We start from the raw sequence: 27826 nt of genomic DNA, 5'->3' as shown, positions 1-27826 counted from the left end.
TCTCCCTGATGCTCCCTTCCACTAGGCAAGGGAGAGACAATCCAGCCAGGCCTGGCCATGCCATGGAAGGGAACCCCCAAGAATAAACTTGCTCTGCCACCATCGGCTTTCCCTATGCACTCAGCTTCCACAAGGGAGGAATCTGGATGCTCCATACAAGAATCAAAAGCTTAGGAAATAGTTCTAATAGTTCTAAACAAATAGTTCTAAAAAACAAACCAACAATCATCTTGAGGCTTTCCCACACAGAGAGCAGGAAGACAGAGAAAAGGAGAGTGAGAAAAAGAAAAGGAGGGGGAGGAGGAGCAGGAGCAGGAGGAGGAGAAAGAGAAAGAAAAAGAGGAAGAAGGTGAAAAAGAAACCTCACAAAGGGCTTGTCACTAGAATACATGGTCTTTCTTGAGAAAGAACAAACAGGTAAACGATAACAACAGAACAAATCCTGTGGAGTATTTCCATCTTGTATTTCATCCTTGTTTTTCTTGAGAAAGAACAAACAGGCAATCTGCAACAATGAACAAATCCTGTAAAATATTTTCATTCTGTGTAGCTGTATCTTGCACCCACAGCTGGGCAAGCAAGCCTCTGAACAAGGGGTAGAGGATTTGTGGCGTTGTGAGGATTACCTGGAAGTGGTCTGTAATAATTTCAATCCCCCAACCCGAAGCCGGAGTATAAAGGAGTTGGCATGGTAAGGAATACTTTGTGCAAAGCTGGGCCTGGTTCTAGAACCATCTCTAAGCCCTGTGTATGTGTGTGTGTGTGTGTGTGTGTGTGTGTGTGTGTGTGTATGCACTTGTGTGCCTGTGTGGTTTATACTTTTGCCCTGCCTCTCTTTTTTTGTGCAAACTTCTTCTGCGCTCTTTCTACTTACTTATACCCTGACTGGCTGGTAACCCTCATCATCCCACTCCTGGCTTTCCATAAGAAGCCTACCATGGTATACAGCTTCACCCCACACACCTTACACTACTTGTCTTCCAGCCCAGCGCCTCTATTTTCAGATAAAGGGAAATATTACTATATAAAGGGCAAATAAACAAACAAAAGGTGAGAAACATGAAACCAGATGCAATTTCTTTCTTGGAATAAAAGTGAATTAGTTATTCAAAAATCAAATATCAAAATAACAATTCTTCTCCTTCTGTGGAACACACACACACACATACACATATCTCGAAAGGATGAACACTAGCCTTGAGCACAGAGAACCTAGAGCAACATTGTCCAGTTTCCAAATTCAAGGCCCAGGACCCATTTTCAAGGCAAGGTACCTAGTTCAAGGCCCAGAACTGAGTACATGCCACAGGCCCCTAGAGATCAATCCCTGGCCTCACAGTCAGGGTCCAGGACAATTCAAGGCCCAGAAATGAGTTCAAGGCCCTATTCCCAAGATCAAGGCAAAGGCACTTAGTTCAAGGACCTGGCTGTCAGTTCAAATCCACACAACTAATTCAAGGCCAAGCCCGTGAGTTCAAGTCACATGCACTGAATTCAAGGCAAGACTCCAGACCAAATCCCAGGCCCCTATTCAATTCATGATACGAAGTTAAAATGCCAGAATGTGTGTTCAATGCCCTGGCTGTGAGGTTAATACCTACACTTGACCTCAAATCCTGGCTATGATTTAAGTGCCTTGGATCAGACCTCAGGTCCTAAGAGCTAGTTCTAGGATGAGGTTGTGAATTCTATTCCTAGCCCCCCAAATCAAATGGAGGCCCTGAGTTCAAAGCCAAGGTTGTGAGTTCAAGGCTCAGGCCCAGAGTCCCTGACCCAGGCTATGAGTTCAAATTCCAGCTCGAGAGATCAAGTCATAGCTTTTGAGTTAAATGCCCAGCCAATAGTTCTAATCCTAGCAGCAATGTAAATCTGAGGGCATGAGTTGAAGTTCAGGTCTTCATGCATGGATGGCGCACTGAGGGGAAGGGAAAACGAAACAGGAAATATTATGAGGATGGACACTAGGGAATAAATTGTAAGCAAGAGTCAGAAGAAAAACGAAGTATAAAAAGGGAGGGAAGGAATGAAGGAAGGAAGGAAAGAAGGAAAGGAGGGAGGGAGGGAGGAAGGAAGGAAGGAAGGAAGAAATGGAGGAAGGATGGAAGAAAGGGTGAGAGAAAGGGAGGGAAAGAGGAAGGAAAGAAGGGCAGGAAGGAGAAAAGTAGAGAAGGAGGGAAGGTAAAAGGAAAGGAGGAAGGTAAGAAGGGAAAGGGAAGGATAGAAAGAAGGAAGGAAAGAAGGAAGAAAGTAGGATGATGGGGTTGAAGAGTAGGAAGAGGAGGAGGAAGGGGAGGAAGAAGAGGGGGAGGAGGAAAAGAAGGTGCAATTGAGGAAAAGAATGGGAAGATGAGGAGAAGAAACAGCAGGAGAGAGGGATCTTTCAGGATTTCATATAAGTATTGTTGAATCAATCCCAAGAATTGTATGCAAGATCAATGATTGCTTCAAATATTGTAGCCAATATTTGATATAATTCAAGAGGGAAAATACGGATCTCTAAATATGCGCATCACCAGAAACAAAATGTTTTCAAAACCACCACGTCTGATGATCATCTTTGGAATTCACCTATATAACCTCTGCTGTAACTACACTGTTTCAACTTTCTTTCACAAGGTAGATCTTCAGAAAATATTCTTGAAGAAGCAGATCAATTACCAACAGGAATACTTTCAGTGAATTATTTATTCATGTGCAAATCTCTCTTAAAATAAATTATACTTTCAGAAAAAAAGGTAACTATAACACTGATTTGTATGAACAATGAAAGACTCTATGTGAAAAAAAAGTATTAATTAGTGATTAAACTCATGTATAAATGTGTTAAAATTGATGAACTTTTGTATCTTGTACTTATTGCACATCAGTACTGTCAAAGTACTTAGCTAAGTTTTAAGCATTTACCTAAATTGTACACAAAAGATTGTAATTTTGTTTGACTAAAGTGAGGAAAAATGAAGAAAAGGATTTTTCTAAAAGTCTCACAAATAGTTTTGAAAAACCACACCTTGCTCTCTGAAAAAGAAAGGTTCAGAACCTTCTGTGACTCCCTTTCTGTATAGTTCATGCATTTTATTTGTTGGCAGTGTTTGTTAATACTTAATAAGCAATTTTCATCTCTTCTTTATGCTTTTATTATTATGGTAGGGGAAATCTGAAAGTATTGGCTTGATGACTATCACCTGAAAACAAGCAAAACTAAGTGTAGTTGAATGTTTTTGTCCCCTTAGTCAACTGGTCTTGAAAAAATGTTCAGACCTCCATTTTTAATCATCCCCAAAAGAGAGGAGACAAATTATGTCAAAATACATGAAAATAGGTCAAAAAGTATGTTTGCATTTTTCAACGAAATTATATAATGGTTGTAATTGATCAGGTAATCATTTTATCTCACTGAGCCTTAGCAGTATCTATTGAATGTATTTCTCGAGATAACTTTTATCTCCTCATAGTGTGACTTGTGTAGTCAGTTAGAAAATCCTGTTTGTGTCCATTTGTTCAGACTTAATTGGACTGTCCCTTCAAACAAATTAACACAAAACTGATTATTAATATATAGACATATACTATAATAGACTTATACTATAATTAGTAATGTCTATGGTAATTCTATCAGATAAGCAGAAAACTCAAAAGCTAAATATTTTGGTATAGATAGATAGATGGATATAGACATTGATAATATATTTCTATATAAAGTGATGCCACGTGAAATGAAACCTAAGGTAAAAACAGGTGTTTTCTTTGTGTTTTTCTTGATGTTAATATGCTATATTATTTTTTGTTTCTACTATATATTTTCTTCATATGCTATATTCCTGTTGTCACTATGTTTGATTTTGGTACCATTTTGTTAATCAATTTTCTACTTTGGAGAAGGGCAGGAGACCTGCCAATTGGTATATTGATATTCACAAAACACTATGTGGGAAATGAACGTTGCAGCTTTGGTGTGGAAGAGGAGTGATGATGTTCAGGAAGGAAAGGAAAGTATGGGGAAAAAATAGCAGGGGATAACAATACTCGAGGGAAATGTACTCAATACGTATGTAACTGTAAATCCATACAGCATCTTTGGGGGGAAAAATTTTGAAAGAAAGAGGCTACACAGTAAGAATGGAAAACCAAAACAACCTGATTATGGAACTAAAATGTCCTATTATTCTGTTTGTGCTGAAAGTAGTTTTATCATATGTGACTTTGATGTCATTGTGAGTTTTTTGCTCTTTTTAAGCTCTCAAGGAAAAGTAACATTACCTTAATGATACCAAAACTATAAGCAGGATGTGAAGTTGATATAGACAATATAATGTTTGACATTAAACTGCATACTTCCTATATGCTAAGTTGAACAAATTGGGTTAAAGAATCATCATCTATCTTTCTATTCTCAAGAATGGAATTTAAGTGTTTATGCAGAAAAATGAAAAGCAATTAAACTGAAGTATATATAATGTTAATGTCATATTTATTGATATTCAGAGTGATTTAGTCCACAGAAAATTTCTTCTAAAATAAAATTTGATTTGAAATAAGAAAACAAATATTTTGAAATAAGAAGCTTTCGCTGGGGTTTCCAAATGAAAGTGCCCTAAGGAAAAACAAAAACAAAATCAAAAATAATAAGAACAATGCCACTCTTTTATTATACTGCATAAGGAGGCATAGTTTATCAACTTTAATATAAGGAGTGATTCTTCCAAGGTACAAGAGAATGACAGGAAGTAACAGAGAATGAGTGTTAAAATTAGGATTTATACATGGCTAAACGAACTTCTCAAGTACTTTGCTTTGTGTTTCATACTTTTGGGTGGTATGAGAGGTGGAGGTGTAACTTGCCCACAGTTGCAACAGGCTGTGGAATATTTTCCAAAATTTATTAATTTCCCCACATAATATATATATATATATATATCACGGTCAATAGAATCTTTGACAAATCACATTCTAAAGTAATCTGCATGTGTTCTATTTCTTTGTAGCTTCTTGTTCAGTAGGAGCAAGTACTGCAATCTTAAGCCTTCAGGCTATTTTCACCTATTTACTCAGTGATCACCTGTGATAGAATGAGTCTCCCAATATTCTGACAGTAGTGTATTCATGTCTAAAAATTCTGTTGAAACTTCTTGTTCCATTATCCATGTGTGACCCTATGTATGGAGCATTCCTATCATATGAAATTTCTATGAAATATCAAATTTTGTAATGATTTATTTGGTACAAAAAATAATACATAAATGGAAGATACTATATTCACTGTTAATAAAAGAATATATATTTTCTGTGCAAAAGGCCTTAATAAACATTCTGTAATCTGGAAATAATTGACAAGGATATTCATAGAGATACCAGAATTGTAAATACAGAACTTCTCTATTTAGCCTAAAATTTTTTCTGCTCTGTTTGTCTTGTATATACAAAAAGGAGCTAATTGCAAAATTAGAATTCAAGAATTATTAACAGATATTGTCATTATCATCCGTTTGAAAGTGAGTTAGATATGTGAAATGTAACATAAGTCATTCCATCAGTTCTATGATTTATTATTTTCTTTTTCTTTTTACTTAATTTTCATAGTGACCTGGTGCAGGTGTATAGTTACACAAGTAGTGAGTACAATCCTTATTGAAATTGTTACACGTTTCTCATTTTTCTCTTTCTCTTTCCCATTCCCCATTAACACCCATTTCTTGTAAGTGTTGCTGTTACATTTGTTGTCATTTATCTTATAATTTTATTTTCACAGTAGCCATTGAATAAGTTCTATGGTTTAGATTTAACTTTTCAAATTTTGCCATGTGGACACACAAGCTTCCTCAAAGTTTTATAAAACTTTTGGAAATACATCTCATTGGTAAACCTGAGTGTACTGTCAGGAATTACAAACATTCACCAACCATGTGAGGATGTGATAAAGAAATCCAATAGAAGTTTACTATCTTTGGAAGTTCTATTTCCATGATTTTATGTACCTCTGTACTCATTTGTACTCATTATTTGTACTCATCTGTACTCTTTGTTTCCTAAACTCTTACACATCACTGTGAACGATGTATATTCTTGGATGAAGTCAGATGATTGTATTCAAGAATTATAAAAACAATCAATAGATTTTGAATTTCAATATAATTACAAAAGATGTGTCATACATAACACTGCTCCTATGTTTAATCAGAGACTCTTTGTTTCCATCAAGAAATGTGAAACATGCAAAAGTAATAACTGTCAAATTAGGTAGTGATAATAAGGCAAGATATAGAATGATGTAGAATGAGTTTATTTTCATAAATATATTAATATCACCCAGTCATGTGTATATTATAATTGAACTGCAGGATATTATGTCTTTGTAAATACCGATTCATTTTAAAAATTGTTGTCAACTTATCAATACCAGCCCTGGAGGTATATCAATTTCAATCTTCAAACTCTACTACAAAGCCATAGTCATCAAAACAGCTTACTACTGGCAAAAGATAACACCTGAGGACCAATGTAATAGGACTAAAGACCCAGAAATGAACCCACATAATCTTTGATAATAGAGCTAAACAAACAGAATGAAAGAAATACAGACATTTCAGTAAATGGTGCTGGTAAAATTGGTTAATCACTTGTAGAAAAATAAAACTTGATCCGTATATATCATGTACAGCAGAATCAATTCCAAATGGATCAAGACCACGAAAGAAAAGCAGACTCAATGAAAAAATTACAGGAAGGAATAGGAGATACTCTAGGACTATTTGCACAGGGCAAAATTTTCTCAGTAGAAAACTGGGAGAACAACTTATCAAAGTAAAGTTGGACAAATGGGATTGCAAGAAACTGCAAAACTTCCACAAGCTAAAGGACATAGCTAGCAAGTTCAACAGAAAGCCCCAGACTGGGAGAAGTTTTCACTAACCATTCAATGGACAAGGGTCTAATATATGAAACATACTTAAAACTCAAAAAACTAATTCCACAACAACAAATCCTCAAAGAATCAACTGCCTGATTATCAAATGGCCTAAAGACTGAAAAAGAGATTTCTCTGAAGGGAAAACAATTATGGTCAAAAGTCACACAAAGATATGTTCAAACTCACTAGCAATACAAGTATGAAAATCAAGATAATACTAAGCTTCCACCTCACCCTCTCGTAGAACGGTTGTAATCAATAACTTTAATAACAACAGATGCGGGAGGGGAAGGGTCAAAAGGTAATGCTAAGGTATTTTTGGTGGGATTGTAAACTTGTTCACTGTAGAAAGCAGTATGGAGGTTCCCTAAATGACTCCATATAGAGCTGCCTTTTGACCCAGCAACTCGACTTTTGGGCATTTAAAAAAAGATCACAAAGTCTATATGTATAGATTTATAGATTTTATAGATTTATAGATCTATCTATCTATTTATCTATCTATCTATCTATCTATCTATCTATCTATCTATCTATCTATCTATCTATCTATCTATCTATCTATATTCTATGCCTCCGTCAGAAGGCATAAACATGAGACAGCCTTTTTGTTTGGAAATGGAAAGTCTTGGAAAAAATCATATTAAGTGAAGTAAGCCAGTCCCAAAGAAACAGGTCCCATCATTTCTTTTGTTTGCAGTGACTTGTACATTTTTAGGAAAAAAAGAGTAGGTCAAAGGCTATGTACATATGACCATCGAAGATAATGTTAAGCAAAATATTCCCCAAGACAGGTACACAGAAGTTTTTGATTTTTATCTTTCTTGGTAGTGTTTTTACTGTACTTACAATGCACTATATGATTCTTTTTTTCTATTGTATCTTCTTCCCTCATGGTAACTGCTGTTTTTAACAGATTTGATGCTGCTGCTCTGCAGCTTGTATATTTATTTCTGTAATTTGTGGACGGGAAAGGATATTGCAGCAATGCTTAAATGAGGATGCAGACTGACCCATTGTGACAGTGAGATATACCAGACACTATATTGAAAATGAACTTGACAATTTGGGGACATGGGGAGGGAAATGATGGTATGTGTAAAATAAAGGAGGAGGTAAAATGCTCTCTATGAAATGTAATCATTACCCTACTCATGTAGCTATAACCCCTATGTACAATATTTTTACAATAAAAAGCTTAAAAAAAAGAAAAAATGTTGGGCTGCGAAGGTGGCTCAGTGGTAGAGCGTTTGCCTTGCATGCCTGAGGCCCTGGGTTCGATTCCTAAGCACCACGTAAGCAAAAAGAAAAAGAAGCCAGAAGAGGCGTTGTGGCTCAAGTGGTAGAGCGCTAGCCTTCAGCTGAAGAGCTTTGGGACAGCGCCCATGCCCAGAGTTCAGGCCCCACGACAGGCCCACCAAAAACTAAAAAAATAGAAAAAATTTTTTAAGTTCCCTATTCATTAAATGTGAACAATTTGTGGAAAGTCATGCTTCTCACTTCAAGGGGGACAGACAAGTTTTTTTTTTAAATATTTTCCTCCGAAGTCACTTCATTGTTCATAGATATTTTTATGTAAGGGTAAGGAATGTTCGATAAAATTACCAGAATACATGTATGCTTTGGCCTATGGCCAAAATCATCCTAGTGTTGCTACTAGATTATCTATTATCAGTAAATAATTTGGTTTAATTAATGTTCTTCTTCTGATTACCAAATAAGTCATTTCAAATTTGGTAGCATAGAAATTTCATATGAATATATATGCTCCATGAACAAGGCTACACACACAATTCAACGAGAAATTTCTAGGAAATTTTTACACATAAATACACTACAGTACAGAGTTGTGAAAAAATCATTCTTTACCAGGTATGTTAATTGATTAAAGTAGCATGAATGCTTTAGTTTGGAGTAGTTACTGGTTTTGAAGAAGGAGCTACAAATAGAGAAAACACATGCTAAATATTTATGAGTATGATGTGTTAAAATCTGTATTGGACCTAGCAATACATAAAATTATACTGTGTTGATATGCTAAAATTCATACATTTTAGAAACTATTCCATAGCTTTTTTCAACATATGGCAAGTTACACCTTCCTCAACAAGCACACCAATCAAAACAATGGTACACAAAGCAAAGTTGCTGAGAAGTTCGCTTAGCTAAGAAGTGATCCCACTTTCAACTCTCTTTCTCCCTGTTACTCTCTCTCCTTTTTTTGTCACTTGAAATATTTACCAATTACATTAAGGGATAAATTATTCCTTATCATGGCTGGATATTAAACCATAGTGTGATCTTTGAATATTTTTGTAGTTCTTTTCTTGTTTGTTTTTGTTATCCTTATTACCTTAGCAATATTTCATTTTGAAACCATAATATGGCTATATGCCACTTGTCGTCTCATTTCAAATCAATACATGTGACAAGAATTTTTTCGTGCGTAAAGTCATTCTTATTTTTGGGGAGGGGGGTTCTGGTCATGTGGCCTGAACTCTGGGCCTGGGCACTCCCTCAGCTCTTCAGCTCAAGGCTAGCACTCTACCATTGAGCCATAGCCACTTCTGGCCTTTTTTCTTTTTGACTATGTGGTGCTGAGGAATCGCACCTAGGGCCTCATTCTTGCAAGGCAAGCTCTCTACCACTGAGCCACCTTCACAGTCCCAATAAAGTCATTCGCTATATCCATAAATATGTGGTAAACATTATATTTGATTTCAGTTTAATTGATTTTCACTTTTTTGCTTATATCAATCGAATTTCACCCTTGAGAGCAAAAAAAATTCATTATTCTTTAAAAAAGTGTGTTTGAATTGGCATTTAGGAAGTAATAGAGTCTAAAGTCAAAGAGTATATTGTATATATCAATTCTTATATCCTATTCATATTTTAAATATCTTTCATGAAATGTTATTTTCTTTTTGAGAACTTGAAAAGAGAAATAAATCACGATGCAAAAAATATTTGTGCTGCACATACCTCTACCACATACTTATTTATAGGACATTTGGATACCATGATCAGTTCTGTGGGGTTCTCTTCTGATTTTTAGTCCCTTCTTAAAAATATGTTTTCTTGTATATATACTATGTAGAGGAGTTACAATTGAAACATTAATGTAATGTGTAAAATGCTTGTCAAACATTGTTATGCCTTCTTTTGTTTTTCTCCCACTATTCTTTCCTTCTTCCATCTAAACATATTTCTTCAACCATAAAGTTCTAAAGTACATTTCCAATACAGTGCCTCATAACATTCAATGGGTCATCGGGTGTTCTTTCTGGATTTTGTTATTTCCTTTCCACTCCCCAAAGTAAAGAAAATATTTATACAAGGTGACAGATATCAAAATCAAATACAGTGACATCAGGGATCAAACATATGAGGAGGAAAATGAAATAGAAACAAAAAAACTCACATAGCACAGTGAAAGCAAGAACAATAACGGTAACCCTCTTGAATCAACATCTTTGGGTTAATTTCACTTACCAGCATATGTCATACTTATATATTTATACATGTATGTACATTAATATGTACTACTATATAGTACTATACATATATGCATATATGTACATAAATAGGTATGTAGAGCTTTAGCACTTTTCTGTTCATCTGACAGGTTATCTTAAACACATACTAATTTTTGCAAATAAATGATAAGGATTTTCTGGATGGTTGAGAAGCCACACTCCAAATAATCTGAACAAAAGGGACACAGAGAGTATTTGGAAACTTACTACAGCAGTCCACTAAGATCAGTGAAAACCAGCTTCAAGAAATGCATTCAGTATATGCTGCTCAGGCATAATTACTTCACATAAAATTATTACCTGCCCAATTACAACCATCATGTAGGTTGGGTGAAGATTGAAAGATCATTCATTTTACGTAATTTTACGGATTTTGATATACGTTGTTTCCTATTCTTTGGTAATCATTAAAATAAAGACTTGAACGTTTGTTCAAATCTCTTTGGTTCAAAACCAATTGACTAAATCGACACAAAAGTGTTTGATTCCTTGTAATATGAAATAATGAATTTGAAAATGTAATAACTGGCACAAATTCAAAATTAGGGATTTAAAGTGTGCCTCAAGCGTTAGAGTCGCCATGAGCTGGAGAGCTAAGGGAGAGCGTCGAAGCCCAGTGTTCAAGCCCCATGACCAAAAAAAAAAAAAAAAGAAAGAAAAGAAAAGAAAAAGGAAAACCCTTTCAAAAGTGGTTGAAGAAGTTTACAATCCCACCAACAATGCAGTAAGGTTCCCTTCTGTCCACATCCCCTCCAGCCTCTATTTTTTATTAGAGTTCTTGATTTTTGCCATTCTAACTAGAGTGAGGTGTTATCTCAATGTTGTTTTGATTTGCATTTCTTTTATGGCTAGGGAGGTTGAGCATTTCTTCATGTGACTGTTGGCTATCCTTCTTTCCTCTTAAGAAAGTTTCTCTTTAAGTCATTACCCAACTTATTTATTGGGCAGTTGTTTCTTTGAGGTCAACCAACTCTTTCTTGTGCCCAGTGGACAATTGCAGCACCGTTCAGTCATAGCAAAAGAAATAATTTGTTTTATGGGAGGCAATATGCAATAGCAAAGTGTAATAAAGTTTACAGAGAAGAAATTGAACGAAATTTTAGAATGATCCTTGTTTATATATACTCAAGTACTCTGGTCTAGATTAAAAGCAATAGGACAGGAAATACATACACCAAATTTTTCTTGGATAGAAGCGACAATAATTAAATTAGAATTAAAAACGAAAGCCTAAAAACAAACATGGATTTAATAAACAATCTATTGGTTATGTGAAAATATAAACATTAATTGATAGATCCTTAGCTAATCTGAGAAAAGAGAGAGAGTTGTAGAATAGAGACAGAGAGTGAATGTACCCAAATGAGTGAAACTAGAGATGAGATATTTAATCTCATGACAGAGTCAAAATTCATGAGGATAAGGGAATGTTAGGAAATCCCAACAAATAAAGTCCAGGAAAACAAGGGCTCATAGGTGATTTCTGGAAGTCCTTCAAAGCACAACCCTCTGTAATAATACTTAAATCTTTAATGAAACATACAAGAAATGCTCACAGTGAACTTGCTGTACGAGTTCATCATTTTGTCCAAGCCAAACTTACCATGGATTCATCAATGAAAGAGCTGTAGAAACATTTCTTGCTTGACCATCCGTGCAAACTTTTCAATAATTTCTGGAGCGCTGATATAAAAAGTTAATAAAATAACCACAAACTCTCACCAAAGGGGAATCATACCAGAGGGTAAAGTTGGTTCAATATATGCAAGTCAATCCATGTAATTCAATACGTCAATAGGAAGAAGCACATTAATCACACAAGATCCATGCCCATTACATCAACTATGGAGAAAATAGAAACCCACAGAATAGTCCTCAATAAAATAAAGATTGCATGTGACAATCCTACAGTTTCCTTACACAATGCTGAACAAAGAAAGCCATTTCCACTACAATTAGAGAGGAGAGAATGAATTCCTGCTCTGTATTTATCTTCATTATAGAATTGGAATTGCTAGCTGAATTAATATTGTAAGTCTAACCAAAATGATAGAAAATAGGGAAAGAAGAAATGAATATCTACTTCTTTTCAAAGAATTTGATCCTGTATTGAAAAGCTGCAATCGTAATTCCCTGTAGCTGTTCTAAACTTTTGGTAAATAACAGTTTACAATGATCTCAGAGAAATCAGCAGCATTTTATTCCCAAAATAAGAAGAATGATGATTAAACCACAAAAACAACTTCTTTCCTGATACCCTTCAAAAGAAAATACCAGGATTTCACATAAGAAGTGAAGAAACTCTACCAGGAACATATTTACCATCGGAAAGTAGAAATTAAAAAATACTTTAATTTAATTAAATTTAATCCAGCACACGCTGCTGAATTCTAATTATTGATATCGAGAAATTGGAATAGTACCCAGAGCTACGTGTAAATTCAAGCGGTACTGATCAATATCCCTAAAACATTATTTAATGAAAGATAAAAAGTAATTTAAAAAGTCACACGAAAATATAGAAGAACCAGAAAGCAACCTATAGCAGGGAAAACATAGGGAAAATGTAATACTGCACTACAAACTCATTATCTTGCCCAGGTAATTGTAACCCGTCTCTACGGTATTTTCACAATAAAAAAAGATGTATTTTAGGTGGAAAATTGATTTTTAAAAAACACAGAAACAAGGCAATACAAACACAATCACACACACACAAACACACAGTAAGTTAGATTATTAATCAGTTACTTAGTACACGCACATGCATAGGTCTAATGCTAGAAGGAAAAGCATTTGAAAACATAAATGATCCTTGCGACATATGGCCACCTGAATTTTGATAAAGGTGCTAAAATCATAAGATAGAGGAAAGGAAGACTCTTCAAAATGTTGCATATAACAATAGCTATGTGTGTATGATTAATAGAGATTATTATATTTGTACTTGGGCCAGAACCAAGTCCATACGGATTAAAGACCTCAAAGTAGGTGTAAGTATCATGAAATATGATTTTATAAAATAAGGGGTGCCCTATCATCTTGGAGTCTGAGGGGAAAACTTACTAAATAAATAATAAATATCAAGTCACAATGAATCAAAGGAGGGCTGAATATATGGGATTGCTTTCAATGAGAGAACTTTGATTGGCAATAGTCAGAGAAAGGAAGATAAATAAAAGTAAAAAACCAAGTTTGGGAGACCATGTATTGATGATATAACAATACTACATGCAAGGGCCCCAGAGCTCACAAAATTAAATCACCACAAAATCAAATTCTCCAGGAAACAACCACTCCATTTATATGAGTGCTACATTATACAACTGATTCCTCTGGGTATGAAATAAGAATAATCAATACCTGTATGAAGAAATATTCAATATTTCTAGTCATAATAGTAATGAACATAACTCCTGTGCACATCAAAAGCTTTATATTTATCAGCAGCATGAATTTCTATACAGAAAAACTGAGAAGAAATATGAGCTTGTTTTAAGGCTTTAAGACACATGGCTATAGTGAGGCATCTTCTAGTCTCTTTGAATAATTTTCTTTGAATTTTGCTAATCTATTTGTTCAACCCAATATTCCAGGGCATTTTCTGGAATAAAATGGCTGACAAATATTCGATCCTCATAGTTGATGCTTTCTGAATACATTTTATGTGTCCTATTTGATGTGTCATTTTTGAAATTTATATTTTTAATATTAATATTGTCTTTTAAGTTTTTAATGTGTGATCCTATTTGTTGATATATTCTGTTTTCTTAAATGTGGCTCTTAATATACAAATGACTAATAAGGAAAAAAGAATCAATGTTTCTAGTAGCATTGGTAATATATTAGCTTGCTCATGTAGCAGATGAATCATGCAAAACGGCAACGATTGCTAATAAAGTATAAAGGAGCTTCCTTGTAATAACATCCATTTTGTCTGCAAATTTGAAAGAATTTGCATGGAGGAAAGGAATGCAAATGAAAACTACACTGAGATTCCTACTTACTCTTGTTAAAATAGGACATATTTTGATAAGAAATGATATGAGAAGCTGGCATGTATGTGACCAAATGGGAATATTGCTAGGCTGCAGTATGAATGTCAACATGTTTCAACCACCTCTGAAAAAACTCTCAAGTTCCAATATATTTAAAAGAGTGCTCTTCTATCATCTCGTAATCCACTTCCTTTGCATTGACCCCAAAGATCACATTATAGAGCACAATAAACCTACCAACATGACTATGATGCTTGCCTCATTATTTACTCTAGCTAAGTTATGGAACCAACCCTGCTAGGTAAGTACATTTTGGCATAGTCCATAGTACCATGTATAAAAAATTTTACATCTTGGAAACTGGATAAAGCTACCTGATGCCAAATTAATTAGAGTGGGTAATGATAATGAGGAAGTTATTAAAAAGACCAGTACTTAATGGTAGAATTTGACAGATTTTTCCTTCTTAAAAATAATATTTGCCTGTCATTGGGCCTGAATTATGGGCCTGTGCACTGTCCCTCAGTTCTTCAGCTTAAAGCTTGTGCTCTAGTACTTGAGACACAGCACCACACTTTCAGCTTTTCGGCTTCTGTGGTGTAAGGAATCAGAAGCAGAGCTTCATGCATTCTTGGCAAGCACTGAACTACTGAGTCATCTTTCCAGTCACAAATGTCTATTCTTAAGGCCAACCTATAAAAATTATACCAAATGATCAATTATGCTGTTCACAGATTTTAGTATAGTTTCACCACCTATTTTCTGATTGGAATATGATAGTCATACACACTGGTGTGCAAACATGCACACATGAGTGCACGCACACACATACACACACACACACACTCACATTGCCCCACCCAAAAAACACACTAAACCAATGAATAGACTATGCAGGGTGTTACTAACACGTTTCTCCAGGAAGGAATCTGACCTTGAAGAGTATTTTATTCACTCCCTAACATCCTCTTGTACTTTGAATATTTTACACTAAACTTACTCCACTCTAGTACAACAAGAACAATGAAATAAAAGGATACACCTTGATTCCATTCGAGCTGTTGTAAAATTTTGACCTAATAAAATTGGACATATATTTAAGACCATGCAATCTTACTGTATTCCAAAACCACTGTAGACTTGAAAGAATTTTGCTTTAGGTCAGGCCGGGTTTCAGAGGTGTCATGGTGTAATTGATCAGTGTAGACAACCATTAGCAAACATACATCAGTTCTCTTATCATTTTGTTAAATTAATTTTGCACAAAAGAACTTGTTTTGAAAATTACCATGCAACAGCCACTGTACATCTTTATCTATGGAACATATAGATCCATATGAAATTCTAATGAGTTATCAAATATCCTAATTATTTATTTCATGCTCTAGGATGGATGCATACACAAAATTAAGCATCCTTATCATGGACAAAACTTAATAAAATAAATGGGATGGAGTTTACCATATAACAAATCAGGCATACGTTTTGATAATTTTGTTAGTAATTCCTAACATATTAAACTATGAATGAAAAGCTGAAACGGATGATTTTGATAAAGAAATATCTGCAGGTGTTTGTGCCTATAGGAACAATTAAAGAATAATTAACTATATACTTACATATAAAATGATAGATGTTCATTATAAATTGGATAGAGTTATTAGTAAAAATGAAAAAAAAAACAATTCCCCTGATTGTATTCAGCATAAACTTATTTAAATTGTATTTGAGGCAATTAGAAACACATTAAAATCAGTGGTAAAATTTTCAAATGGCTGCCTTTCCAGAAAGTAATTCAATTATGTCCTACTTTAAGTTTTTTGCTACAATAATGTCAAATACATTTCTCTAGTTGGAAATAAATAACCCAAATATTTATGGGTAAATCCAAAGAAATGTGAAATTTGAAAATGACACTGACAAATATCCTCAAAGAATTATGTGCTATGCTCAACTTACTGATCCATGAAAGGTTGATAATCGCCAAATGAGAAAATGAAGAGTAATCCTCAGACATTATCTTCCTCCACAATCTCCAGGGTGTTTCTTCCAATGTTTCTATAATATACTTCCACTTAGAATCTTTACATTACAAAATGAAAAGTGTATATTCCTTTGAGATGATCATGTTCATGTGAAAATTTTCTCATTCAATGCAATTCTTTTATCATTTACATTTGAAGGCATTGAAATTTGTTAATTGAAATATACAGTAATTCATGTCAAAATTTATATGACCAATATTGCATTGATTCTGATAAAGTAAAAGTATTCATCAAAAAATATTTCCATGTTTACTTGGGTATACACATTTTGTGTAAAGCATGAGTTGATTGAGTAAAATTTAAAAGTGTAGAGTTTAAAATGTAAGACTATATCCATATTCCCTGTTCATAACAGAAATTGTTCAAACCAGAATGAGACGGATATTTGGTCTACTCATTCCATTTAAAAGCTTCTGATGGTAGTGATTATCACCCCATTTGTAATTTTTCTTCAATTAATATCAGAATTCCATACAATATGGTGTTTATAGATAGGAAGGAAGCCCCTTATTGTGAATAGTATGCTTGTTAGATAGTGAATATCCTTTGTTTATTATTTTTTCAGATAGTAAATCAATTCGAGATGAAAACTGTATTTCCGGTGCCTGTTGGGACAGTATTTGATTGTGTCCCCAAATTTGGGGTCTAGAATATACCCAACCATAATTCTTATGTGAGTTGCAGATACAAATTTTAAGTGTTAGATGAGGTCTGAGTTCCTGATCTTCACTGTCATATTTTATTTTCAACAATATATAAAGAGATATATTAAAGAAATTAAATATCAAAGTATAAATAATTACAAATTGGGATGCATCAAGAAGAAGAAAAACTGACTCTTTTAGACATGTTTTGTTCACTTTGTTTTGAATATCCAGACTTCAAGTAATAGGCTGGATAGGATTCAAATAACTGCACTTATATGGATAAAACTTTTGAGTAAAGTATCTGATGGTTGACAATGACAGAAAAAGATGTCATCTTTATTGAAGTGAGTTTTATGCATGAAAAAAATGGAAAACTAAAGGAATTGTTTATTCTAAACTCAGACATCCTAAGAGAAAACACATTGTCATAGTTCCCTGTACTGTTGACTACATGAGCAATGAGAATACATCAAGTATTAAAACGGTCTAAAGAGCTGACCTTGTTGTAGGCCTTGTGCTACAAATGAAGCTTACCTATACTTTCCTAATTACAATCTTTCATAGAATATATTGTATGCTTATTTGTTTCATTCCATGGAACTCATTGGTGAATACTGAGAGAACAAACAGCTATATGGATAGAAATGTCAACATGATTCAATGCAACTGATTTTCTCATTCAAATGAAAAACTGAACACTTTACATTTTGATAACAGAAGTTTGTAGAACATTTCTAGGTTAAGGATGAAAGCATTAAACAACTGAAAATTACAGCACCCCTCCCCCCAATTCTCAATTACCCACTGTGGATCAGTACATCTATGAAGGTGCTTTTAACAGTATCATGTCATTTACCCAAATTATACCACAGACTTGTAACTTGATTAATAGATAGAAGAATGACTTGTTATATGTTTCTTACAAGAGATTTAAATTATAAGTGTGGGAGAACTGAGGGAATATTGAGAATCACTTGCAGAGATTTCAACTGTAGTTCCACAGGTGGAAAATATCTTAAGTGTATTCTGGCTTGGAGTTACGTATAGGAAATAGTACAGGAAACTGAACTTGTGGTATGACAAACCACTGACTTTAGAGAAACTGAGTATAAAGTATGGTATATATGTATAAGAAAGTGATGAAGAGCATAAGCTAGTACATGATAGAAGATTGAAAATAAATGGAGACTCTTGGATGTTTGTCAAAGAAAGTACACACCAAGCAGAGCAGGAAACCTTACCCGCTGGAAAGAGAAGGGATAACGTCAAGTAGGTATTTCAATGACAATGGTCACTTGCTTCCAGATTAGCATGTTCTATATTTTCCCTTTTAGATTTCCTGAGATCTATGTTATGTTTCAATAGAATTGAAAACTTGGTGGATTTTTTACCCTTTTGAATTCATATATACTTCTGATTATATATCCTAATGATTATATCAATTTGCTTGTATCGATGCTTCTCTCTTCTTTGATTGGTGCACTAATGATCAGTGCAATTTTTTATTTTTAAATGACAGTTTGCGTAAGAACAGGAAATTAGAAATTCATGTATTCTAATTTAGACCCAAAACAGGGTGAATATGAGGCAGTAGAAGACCTTTCTTCAAAATGTAGTCCTGTATGGATGTAAAGAGAACATATTTATAAACACATGTCATATCGATGTGTAAATATAGGAAATTTAAAATAAGTATTTGTATCAATACCCTATTTGAATCTTATTGTCAAGGTGATTTATACAGTAATTATAATGAGACACAAAATTATTCTATCCTCAGAAATTGCATTTCCCCCTCTCAAAAGCATACGTTTGGACTGTTATTTTGTGTACACACAGAATAACCTGGTTTTGCCTTGCCACAGATTTTTGGAAAAAACTCTCATAATTTCTTCAGATGAGAATACACATGGAAATCATTGACATGGATAAGCCCTATATAGTAAGAAATATATGTCAGAATATTGGTTAAAAAATTCTTTTGAAATTTTCAAGACTATTATGTATGGAATAGATAGCTGATATAGGATTTGTTTACGAAATCTAATGGTGCAATTTTGTTATGTATTTATTAGGCTCTAAACTTAGAACAACATAAAATGGACAGTAAAAACAGATATATGATTTTTTTCTAGGAAGGGAAACAAATGTAAATGTGATGACGAAAATTTTCATACTCCAAGTTTACCAGGTCTATCTGGATAGTGACATGGTGAATTCCAATGAAGACATAAACACCTGGGTTTACTTCTGGGTTCAAGGTAAATGTGAACAGGTAGTAGAAATCAAAATGAATTGTCACAATACATTTATAAATGTAAGATGCATCTAAAACAATAAGAAATTATTTGAACTCATGATTTGTTCACTAATAATTCCTGCAAAGAAATAAGAGAAAACAATATTATTTTACTTTCTCTGGAAAAGACCCAAATATATTTTTTCTGTATTCTGCTTATGAATAAGAAACTTCACCAGTATTTCATGAGATATGCAAAAACTAACAAAAGAATATCATCAGTAATTTTAAACATTTTTCATGCTTGCTTCCACTTCTAGTTCCATTCAAACTTGATCATTGTATAAAAACCTTCCCACAAATTATGCTTGGACATTCTCTTAACACATTCAAAGTTCATTGAACATTGAAATGTGACTCTAATCAGTCTATTGCATTAACAATTATGGTACAGTTCTGCAAATCTTAATCTAATGTCACCCAGTCAGTCTTAGTTATGTATGGGCACAAGTTATGAAATTTGTCTCTTATACACTACTTATGGTTATACCATGCATCCAGTATAATAAGATGAAATAGGTCATATAGTTGTAAAGAAAAAATCTATAGTGGAATTAGTTCATAACATTATTGCAATCAGCTTAAATCAACAGGATAATTTTATCTCCATTTCAAAATTTGTGAAGGGATTCATAAAAAGCACAGAGTACATATTTCATAAAATGTATCCAACCAAAGGATACATGCCTAATAGTAAGGAAGTAAAATATGAAGGTATAAAATGCAAAATCCTTCAAGTACAATTACAAGACCTGTGCCATGGCTCAAACAATTAAACATTTTTCTCTTTTATGTGTGCATATAACAAATGCTGTTTTGTAGTGAGAGTCATATTGTGAAGTGGTCCCTGCTAAATGTATTCAGCAGTCTGGGGAAATAATTAAAATTTTAGAAATTTATGCATGTCACCTTTCAGTAAGAACATTGAAATATTTGACTTTAAATGAACACTGAAAATTGCCACTAACTTACTTTCTCAAATATGTATGGTTATGATAATTCTATACCAAAGACACACAAACTTTTGGAATACATGTCTAGGATCAAGCCCAGGGTAACAGAATTGGCAATCAATGATCCAATCAGTCATTCAATCCTCATTACCAAGGAAGACCTGTGATTAATGTTTATCATGATACAGTAAAATCAAGAATTGAAAGCAGGCACAAATCTCAGTTTTACATTCCAAAAATAATAGTAATATGCCCTGATTCACATTAGGTATGTTGAAACACTTTAGGGAAAAAATTGTAATACCACTACAGTTTGTACACATACACACACACAAAACTTGCATCTACAAGTGGAAAGGTAACAGAAATACCTATTCACATGAGAATCTGCTTTCTATCTCTCTCTCACACACACACATAGAGAGAGAGAAAGAGAGAAAGAGAATGAGAAAGATAGGTTGGATAAATTTGGAGACAAATCAGCAAGTAACCTGGCATCCTACTTTGTCAAAGATTCTCTCATCAATTCACAGGTTCTCTGCTACTGTCTTTATTTAGAAGCTAGAAAAATTTTGACTCCATAAATAAATCTTAACAGCATAAAGGAAAAGGATTACTAATACCATGGAATCACATTAAGTCTTCTAAGGACCGATGAAGTTAGGAAAATGTCACTGCCCCATCAAACTTTAGTCTCTGAATATCAAAGAGAATATGGAAGATAGTACCAGTTAGGGGTTAATAAAATCTAACTGGCTATTATGTGAATGAAAATAGTTCAGAGATTTTGAAAATACCTGTGTGTATGGGACAATATTGATGAATATTGCATTACATCCTTGTCTTTGGTTATTGTTGTTTGTCATTGGGCTTGAACTCTGGGTTTAGACACAGTCCATACACACTTCAGAGCTCTAATTCTCTATCACTTAATCAACACTGCTTCTTCTCGTTTTCACGAGGTTATTTGGTGAAGAGAGTGTGACAATGGCTTCTCTTGCGCTGCCTTGAACCTTTTCCTCAGATCTCAGCCTCCAACAAGTTCCTAAGCGACATGTACCAAGATTCTTTTCTGTTATCCAGAATTTGTTGATGATTTTTCTGTGGTTTTATTCCTGACATTCATGCACATTTAAGGTCTCTGAGTAACTATTATTTACACTAAAGATATTCCTCAATACTATTCATTTTGAGGGATTAATTGCAGAAATGAATCTGAGAAAAATAATTGACTTCATTAATCTGTAATGAGATCCTCATCTGTGAAATGTGTGTTATGCTAGAATTAACAGCATTATCACCTGGCCTGGTTCAAGTGTGCTTTCCATCCCCCAAAATCAATATGACCTATGAAATTTCTTCTGCATGACAGAGGATGAGAAACTCCCTAACCACAAGAATAAACGTATTCTGTTGATCAAATACTGATCAGTTTGAAATCAGTATGAGTTTTGGTCCTCTCTATAATCATCATGAATTAGAAAATTGACATCAGACTATCTTCACTATATAAACTGCCTATACATCCTCCACATACCATTAAATTTCCAGTATGCTTACAGCCTTTTCACAAGAAGAATATATGAGGATGGACTGTGATGAGAGGCTCCGTAAATACAACTTGGTCTTGTGTTAAATGAGCTTGTTTTTGTCAGGACTGATCAGTAAGGTAAATACTTGAAAATATCGATACATCTAGAATCATTTGTCTCACTTTTAAAACGAATGAAGTCCATATTACCAAGAAACAAATTACATGATTCCAAATGGATTAAATGCTTAGGAACAATTCCAAGGAAGCCCCATTGCTGTTCATTTGTTCTCTTATTTGCCACTTTAGAATGTCACTAAGAGAGACTTGTTGGTTTCCCATTCCATAAAATCAAAAGTACAAACTCTTTTGTGATGATAGAAGGACAAATTCATACAATTCTTTCATGAATCTCATAAACACTCACTATGGTATACAATAACTTTTGTAGTTACAAATTTTGTAGTTACATATTTTCCTTTTCCTATCTATACCATATCTAATATGTTTTCCTACTTTATACAAGAATGTGAAATTTGAAATCCATGTAATCCATGTATGTATTGCTGGTTGAAATATAGGAGAAATACATTTCATTAATATATATTTTCCCCAAATGCAAAGTATAATTCATCTAAAGGATCTCCTCAAACATTTTAGATTAATAAAGGGAGACAATTCAAACCAGGAAGTATTCCTGCAATATTCATTTATCAATTTCAGAATGAAGATATGATACCCACCCAAAAGTGTATAAATTTATCAAGTATTAGTAGAAGATACTCCCATTTACACTATAATAACTGATGAGACAAGTAAATCCTGAAACACTGAAAACAGAAATTAAAGGATTGGTCTACCAAAACACTATTATGTATGTATTCCGTGATTTAAATTGATCATAAAAGAATGAGAATAACATTTAGATGAGGAATTATGATTTGAAGTGGTTTAGGTGATTGCAAATATCATTTGTCCTAAGGAAACTCTACTTGACTTTTACCACCAATCAAAGGGTCACCAGGTCAGTGTACAATCCAAACTTCATTTTTAGCTAAGAAATTATATGTATATAGAACAGAAAGATGGCTATTCATTAATTCTTATTCTTTACTTTCAATTTTGACACACCAGAGTACATCATAAGAAAACAGCATATTCTTTTTTTTTTTTAATTTTATTTGTGAACATACTGTACAGAGGGGTTAAAATTACATGGGCAGGATAATGCATACATTTCTTACCAAGCATTGCAGCCTCCTCCTTTGTTTACCCTTCACATCCCTTCCCAGCCGCCCCCTTCCCCCCCAATCCCAATCCTTCTCCCCGCCCTCCCCCCGACCGACGTTGTAAAGCTCGTTTTGGACATGACAACTTGTACTTCTCATTGTTGCAACAGGTCCACCTGTATCCTTAAACGACTTGTTTGTCCCCATCTCCTCTACAAGTTATACTGACATCAAATATAGTGAAAGCAGGGGTTATACTGTGGAGGAGGGACATACGAAGCAACAAAGAAATAATCTTATACATGCATTAGAAAAACATGCATAAAAGAAAAAAAACATTAAAATACATATCTAAGGGTTCATTTTCCTAACATCACATTATCTGACCTTTTCCGCTGACTGATACATATACTAGATATTGCAAACAAGGGAAACCATGGGACCTATGTTTCTTTGGGCTTGGCTTACTTCACTTAATATAATTTATTCCAAGTTTTTCCATTTCCTAACAAATGGGGCAATGTCATTCTTTCTGATGGAGGCATAGAATTCCATTGTGTATATATACCACATTTTCTTGATCCATTCATCTACTGAGGGGCATCTGGGTTGGTTCCATATCTTAGCTTTGGTAAATAATGCTGCAATAAACATAGTTGTGCTGGTAGGTTTAGTGTGGCCTTTTTTGTAATCATTTGGGTAAATGCCCAATAGTGGGATTGCTGGGTCATAGGGGAGTTCTATGTGAAGTCTTTTGTGGAACCTCCATACTGCTTTCCAAAGTGGTTGAACAAGTTTACATTCCCACCAACAATGAAGTAAGCCTCCCTTCTGTCCACATCCCCTCCATCATCTGTTGTTGTTAGAGTTCTTGATTTTTGCCATTCTAAATGGAGTGAGGTGGTATCTCAATGTTGTTTTGATTTGCATTTCTTTTATGGCTAGCGATGTTGAGCATTTCTTCATGTGTCTATTGGCCATCCTTCTTTCTTCTTCAGAGAAGTTTCTCTTTAGGTTATTTGCCCACTTATTTATTGGGCAGTTGTTTCTTTGAGGATTTGTTGTTGGGGGATTTAATTTTTTGAGTTCCAAGTATATTTTAGATATGAGACCCTTGTCCGTTGTATGGCTAGTAAAGATCTTCTCCCAGTCAGTGGGTTTTCTATTGATGTTGCTAGCTATGTCCTTTGTCATGCAGAAGCTCTGCAACTTTATGCAATCCCATTTGTCCAACCTTTCTTTGATTTGTTGTGTTTCCGGGTCTCTATTCAGAAAATTTCGGCCTGAGCCAAGGAGACCTAGGGTTTCTCCTATTCCATCCTGTAATGTTTTCCGAGTGTCTGCTTTGACTTCGAGGTCTTTGATCCATTTAGAGTTGATTCTGGTGCAGGTGATATATAAGGATCTAGCTTTAGTTTTCTACAAGTAGTTAACCAATTTTGCCAGCACCATTTACTGAAGAGGTTGTCTTTCTTCCATTCTATTGTTTTAGCTCCCTTATCAAAGATTAGATGGCTATAGATCTGCAGGTTCATTTCTGGGTTTTCAATTCTATTCCATTGGTCCTGAGGTCTGTTCTTATGCCAACACAAAGCTGTTTTGATTACTATGGCTTTATAGTAGAGTTTGAAATTGGGTATTGATATTCCTCCAGCAGTGTTCTTTCCGTTGAGGAGCATTTTTGCTATTCGTGCTCTTTTATTGTTCCATATGAATTTTTGGATTGCCTCTTCTATTTCCTTGAAGGATGAGGCTGGAATTTTGATAGGTATCGCGGCGAATTTGTAGATAACCTTGGGAAGTATTGCCATTTTCACGATGTTAATCATTCCAATCAAGAAGCATGGGAAGTTTTGCCATTTTTTAAGTTCTTTGTTGATTTCCTTTTTCAAGATTTTAAAGTTTTCATCATAGAAGTCCTTCACTTCTTTGGTTAAGTTAATTCCTAGGTATTTTATTTTTTGTGGGGCTATTACAAATGGAGTTGCTTTCCTAATTTCAACCACACTTTTCTCATTGTTGGCATACAGAAAAGCCATTGATTTTGGGGGGTTAATTTTATAACCTGCTACTTTGCCAAAGTTTTGAATCAGCTTGAGTAATTTGGGAGTGGAGTCTATGGGATTCTTTAAATACAAGATCATGTCGTCTGCAAAGAGGGAGAATTTTATTTCTTCTTTCCCTATTTGGATCCCCTTTATGTCTGCATCTTGCCTTATTGCTGTAGCTAGGCATTCTAATACTATATTGAAGAGAAGTGGAGAGAATGGACATCCTTGTCTTGTTCTTGAGTTAAGAGGAAATGGCTTTAGTTTTTTCACCATTAAGTATAATGCTGGCTGTAGGTTTGTCATATACAGCCTTTATTGTATTGAGGAATGTTCCGTGGATTCCTAATTTTTACAAAACCTTCATCATAAAGGGGTGTTGGATCTTGTCGAATGCTTTTTCTGCATATATTGAGATAACCATGTGGTTCTTATTCTTGCTCCTGTTGATGTGATGAATAATATTAAATGATTTGCGTATATTGAACCAGATTTGCATCCCTGAAATGAATCCTGTTTGATCGGGGTGTATGATTTTTTGGATGAATTGTTGAAGTCGGTTGGCCAAAATTTTGTTGAGAAGAAAAACAGCATATTCTTTATCTATTGTTTCCAGGTGATTTGATTGTGCCCCAAACCAAACTTGGGCTAGGATGTTCCAACGATTCTGCCAAAGGGGAAACACATATGTGGTTGGCATTCTACATTTGATGGTCTCTAAAATTATACATTAAAAAAGAATAATAATAAGTTTCAAGGACTAAAGAGTCTTACAAGAATGATTTAGGTGGGTAGTAAACATTGAAAAATTGGATTCTTACCAATTGTTCCAAAAAACCCCAAATCATTTTGATGTTTGACTTGGTTTTTAATCATTTAGGGTTGCATTTGTTCATATATGTTATTGATATTAGAATAGCAAAAAAATTCAAGTTGAACACAGATTTTTAATTTCCTTCTTAAGGAAGAAATCATACATTAGCTGTAGATTAGTTGAGATTCAATCACAGAAAATACAGAAAAATCAACACCCTCTTTACTTTTATCCCAGTCTTCCTCAGAAGAAACATTGCCACACATTTTCAGAACTCTTGTCTTCTCTCTGGTTCCAAGTGATGTTCACTATAAGCAAACAGAAATCTACGATCAGAGTACAATTCTAATGCAACTGGCCTACATTGATATAGATTGTATCTTAGATATCAGGCTTACCCACATCATCTTCAAGGGAAGTTTTGTCCATACAAGTTTTGATATGTTTACAGAGTTGCTCTTGTGGAACCAGGTGGCGAGCATTAAAGGAACATGTGGAAAATTTGGAAGCAATATCAGGATGATTCTGTGTAACAAAATTTCAAATGTAAAAAATATTTTCAAATTTTATTTTTTTACACTACTTTGGGCACGATGTCTATTGTAGGGCTTTTCACCACGGTTTGCTTGCTTTTGCAGAGCACTAGACTTCTAAAATTTTAGCTATAGCATCTCCTCTCTGTTCTCCTTTGAGAATGAAGTTAAAGGTCTCTGTGATTCCCTGCCTGGACTGGTATCAAAAAGTAATACACAGGTCTCAAACTCTTGGTTTGACATGAATTGATTCATGAGGAACCACCGCCATTCTCCATAAAAGTTTATATCAAACTTTAGTAAGGTACACATATACTTAATTTTGGTCTATGTTTACTCAAACATGGATTACTTATATCGAATTATATACACATAGAAATGGTGATTGACACAATATTAGAAAAGTGCAAATCTTAAGTAGGGGAAGAATGTGAATGGATGTCTCATATTTTTCATATTGTCACCAATTACTGATTGTTTGTAAATTGTTCTCCCTAGTCAACCAGACACTTTCTATGGTCTCTATAGTCAAATAATTCAATCTTTAAGTATTATGATTCTTTATTCACTTGTTTAGTTTCCTTACTCATCAGTGTTTAGATTAGGATAGTGTTTAACAAAGACATTTCTAGAACTTATTCACCTTCTGCCAAAATGAAACTTCGCTTTGCTTGTAGACATTCTTGATCTTTGTATATATCTTTTAAATCTTTTTCTATTAATGTCATATAAAGTAAGATTAAATATATTCTAGGATTTCTCAAAGCATCTAGTCGCAAACATAAAATAAAAAGAGCAAAAGGGAGACAACTTCCCTGAAGGATTTTTTAACATTCACATATCATACATTTCTATTGCTACAAATATTAACATTATGATATCTTATAAAATACAATCATTAAAGATAGAGAGAAATGTCTGTCGGTTCATATACATAAATATATGCATTACGTAATGATACAGACATGTGCAAATATAAAATATGTGCAAATTTCCTGGAATATAATATGATTATATAATTTTCAACTCAAGAGTCTGACAAGTTTATGTATCAGTAGAAATGTATGATATATGAATGTTAAAAAATCCTTCAGGGCAGTTGTCTCCCTTTTGCTCTTTTTATTTTATGTTTGCGACTAGATGCTTTGAGAAATCCTAGAATATGAAATTCAGTTACGTTTGAAAAAATATGAAGTAATTACACAAACTTTTAAAAAGCTGAATTGGCATGTACTGATATATAAAATGTGGTGCATAGTATCTGTCACTTTTCTAGTATTATGTACAGT

The 27826-nt window shown here is 34.1% G+C and overlaps 1 long non-coding RNA gene across 1 annotated transcript in view; it reads left to right on the top strand.

Annotated features, from left to right (window-relative positions):
* The window catches only part of LOC122124779, a 39857-nt gene extending 32528 nt beyond the window's left edge, over positions 1 to 7329 (top strand). The window contains exon 3 of the long non-coding RNA XR_006150650.1: positions 7267 to 7329. This is a non-coding gene — a long non-coding RNA (uncharacterized LOC122124779). The remainder of the gene's footprint in view (positions 1 to 7266) is intronic.
* The last annotated feature ends 20497 nt before the right edge of the window (positions 7330 to 27826 follow it).

Source organism: Dipodomys spectabilis, unplaced genomic scaffold, assembly GCF_019054845.1.
Source record: "Dipodomys spectabilis isolate Male_0828 unplaced genomic scaffold, ASM1905484v1 ptg000244l, whole genome shotgun sequence".
Lineage (NCBI taxonomy): Eukaryota > Metazoa > Chordata > Mammalia > Rodentia > Heteromyidae > Dipodomys > Dipodomys spectabilis.
This window is presented reverse-complemented; position numbering and strand designations above follow the sequence as displayed.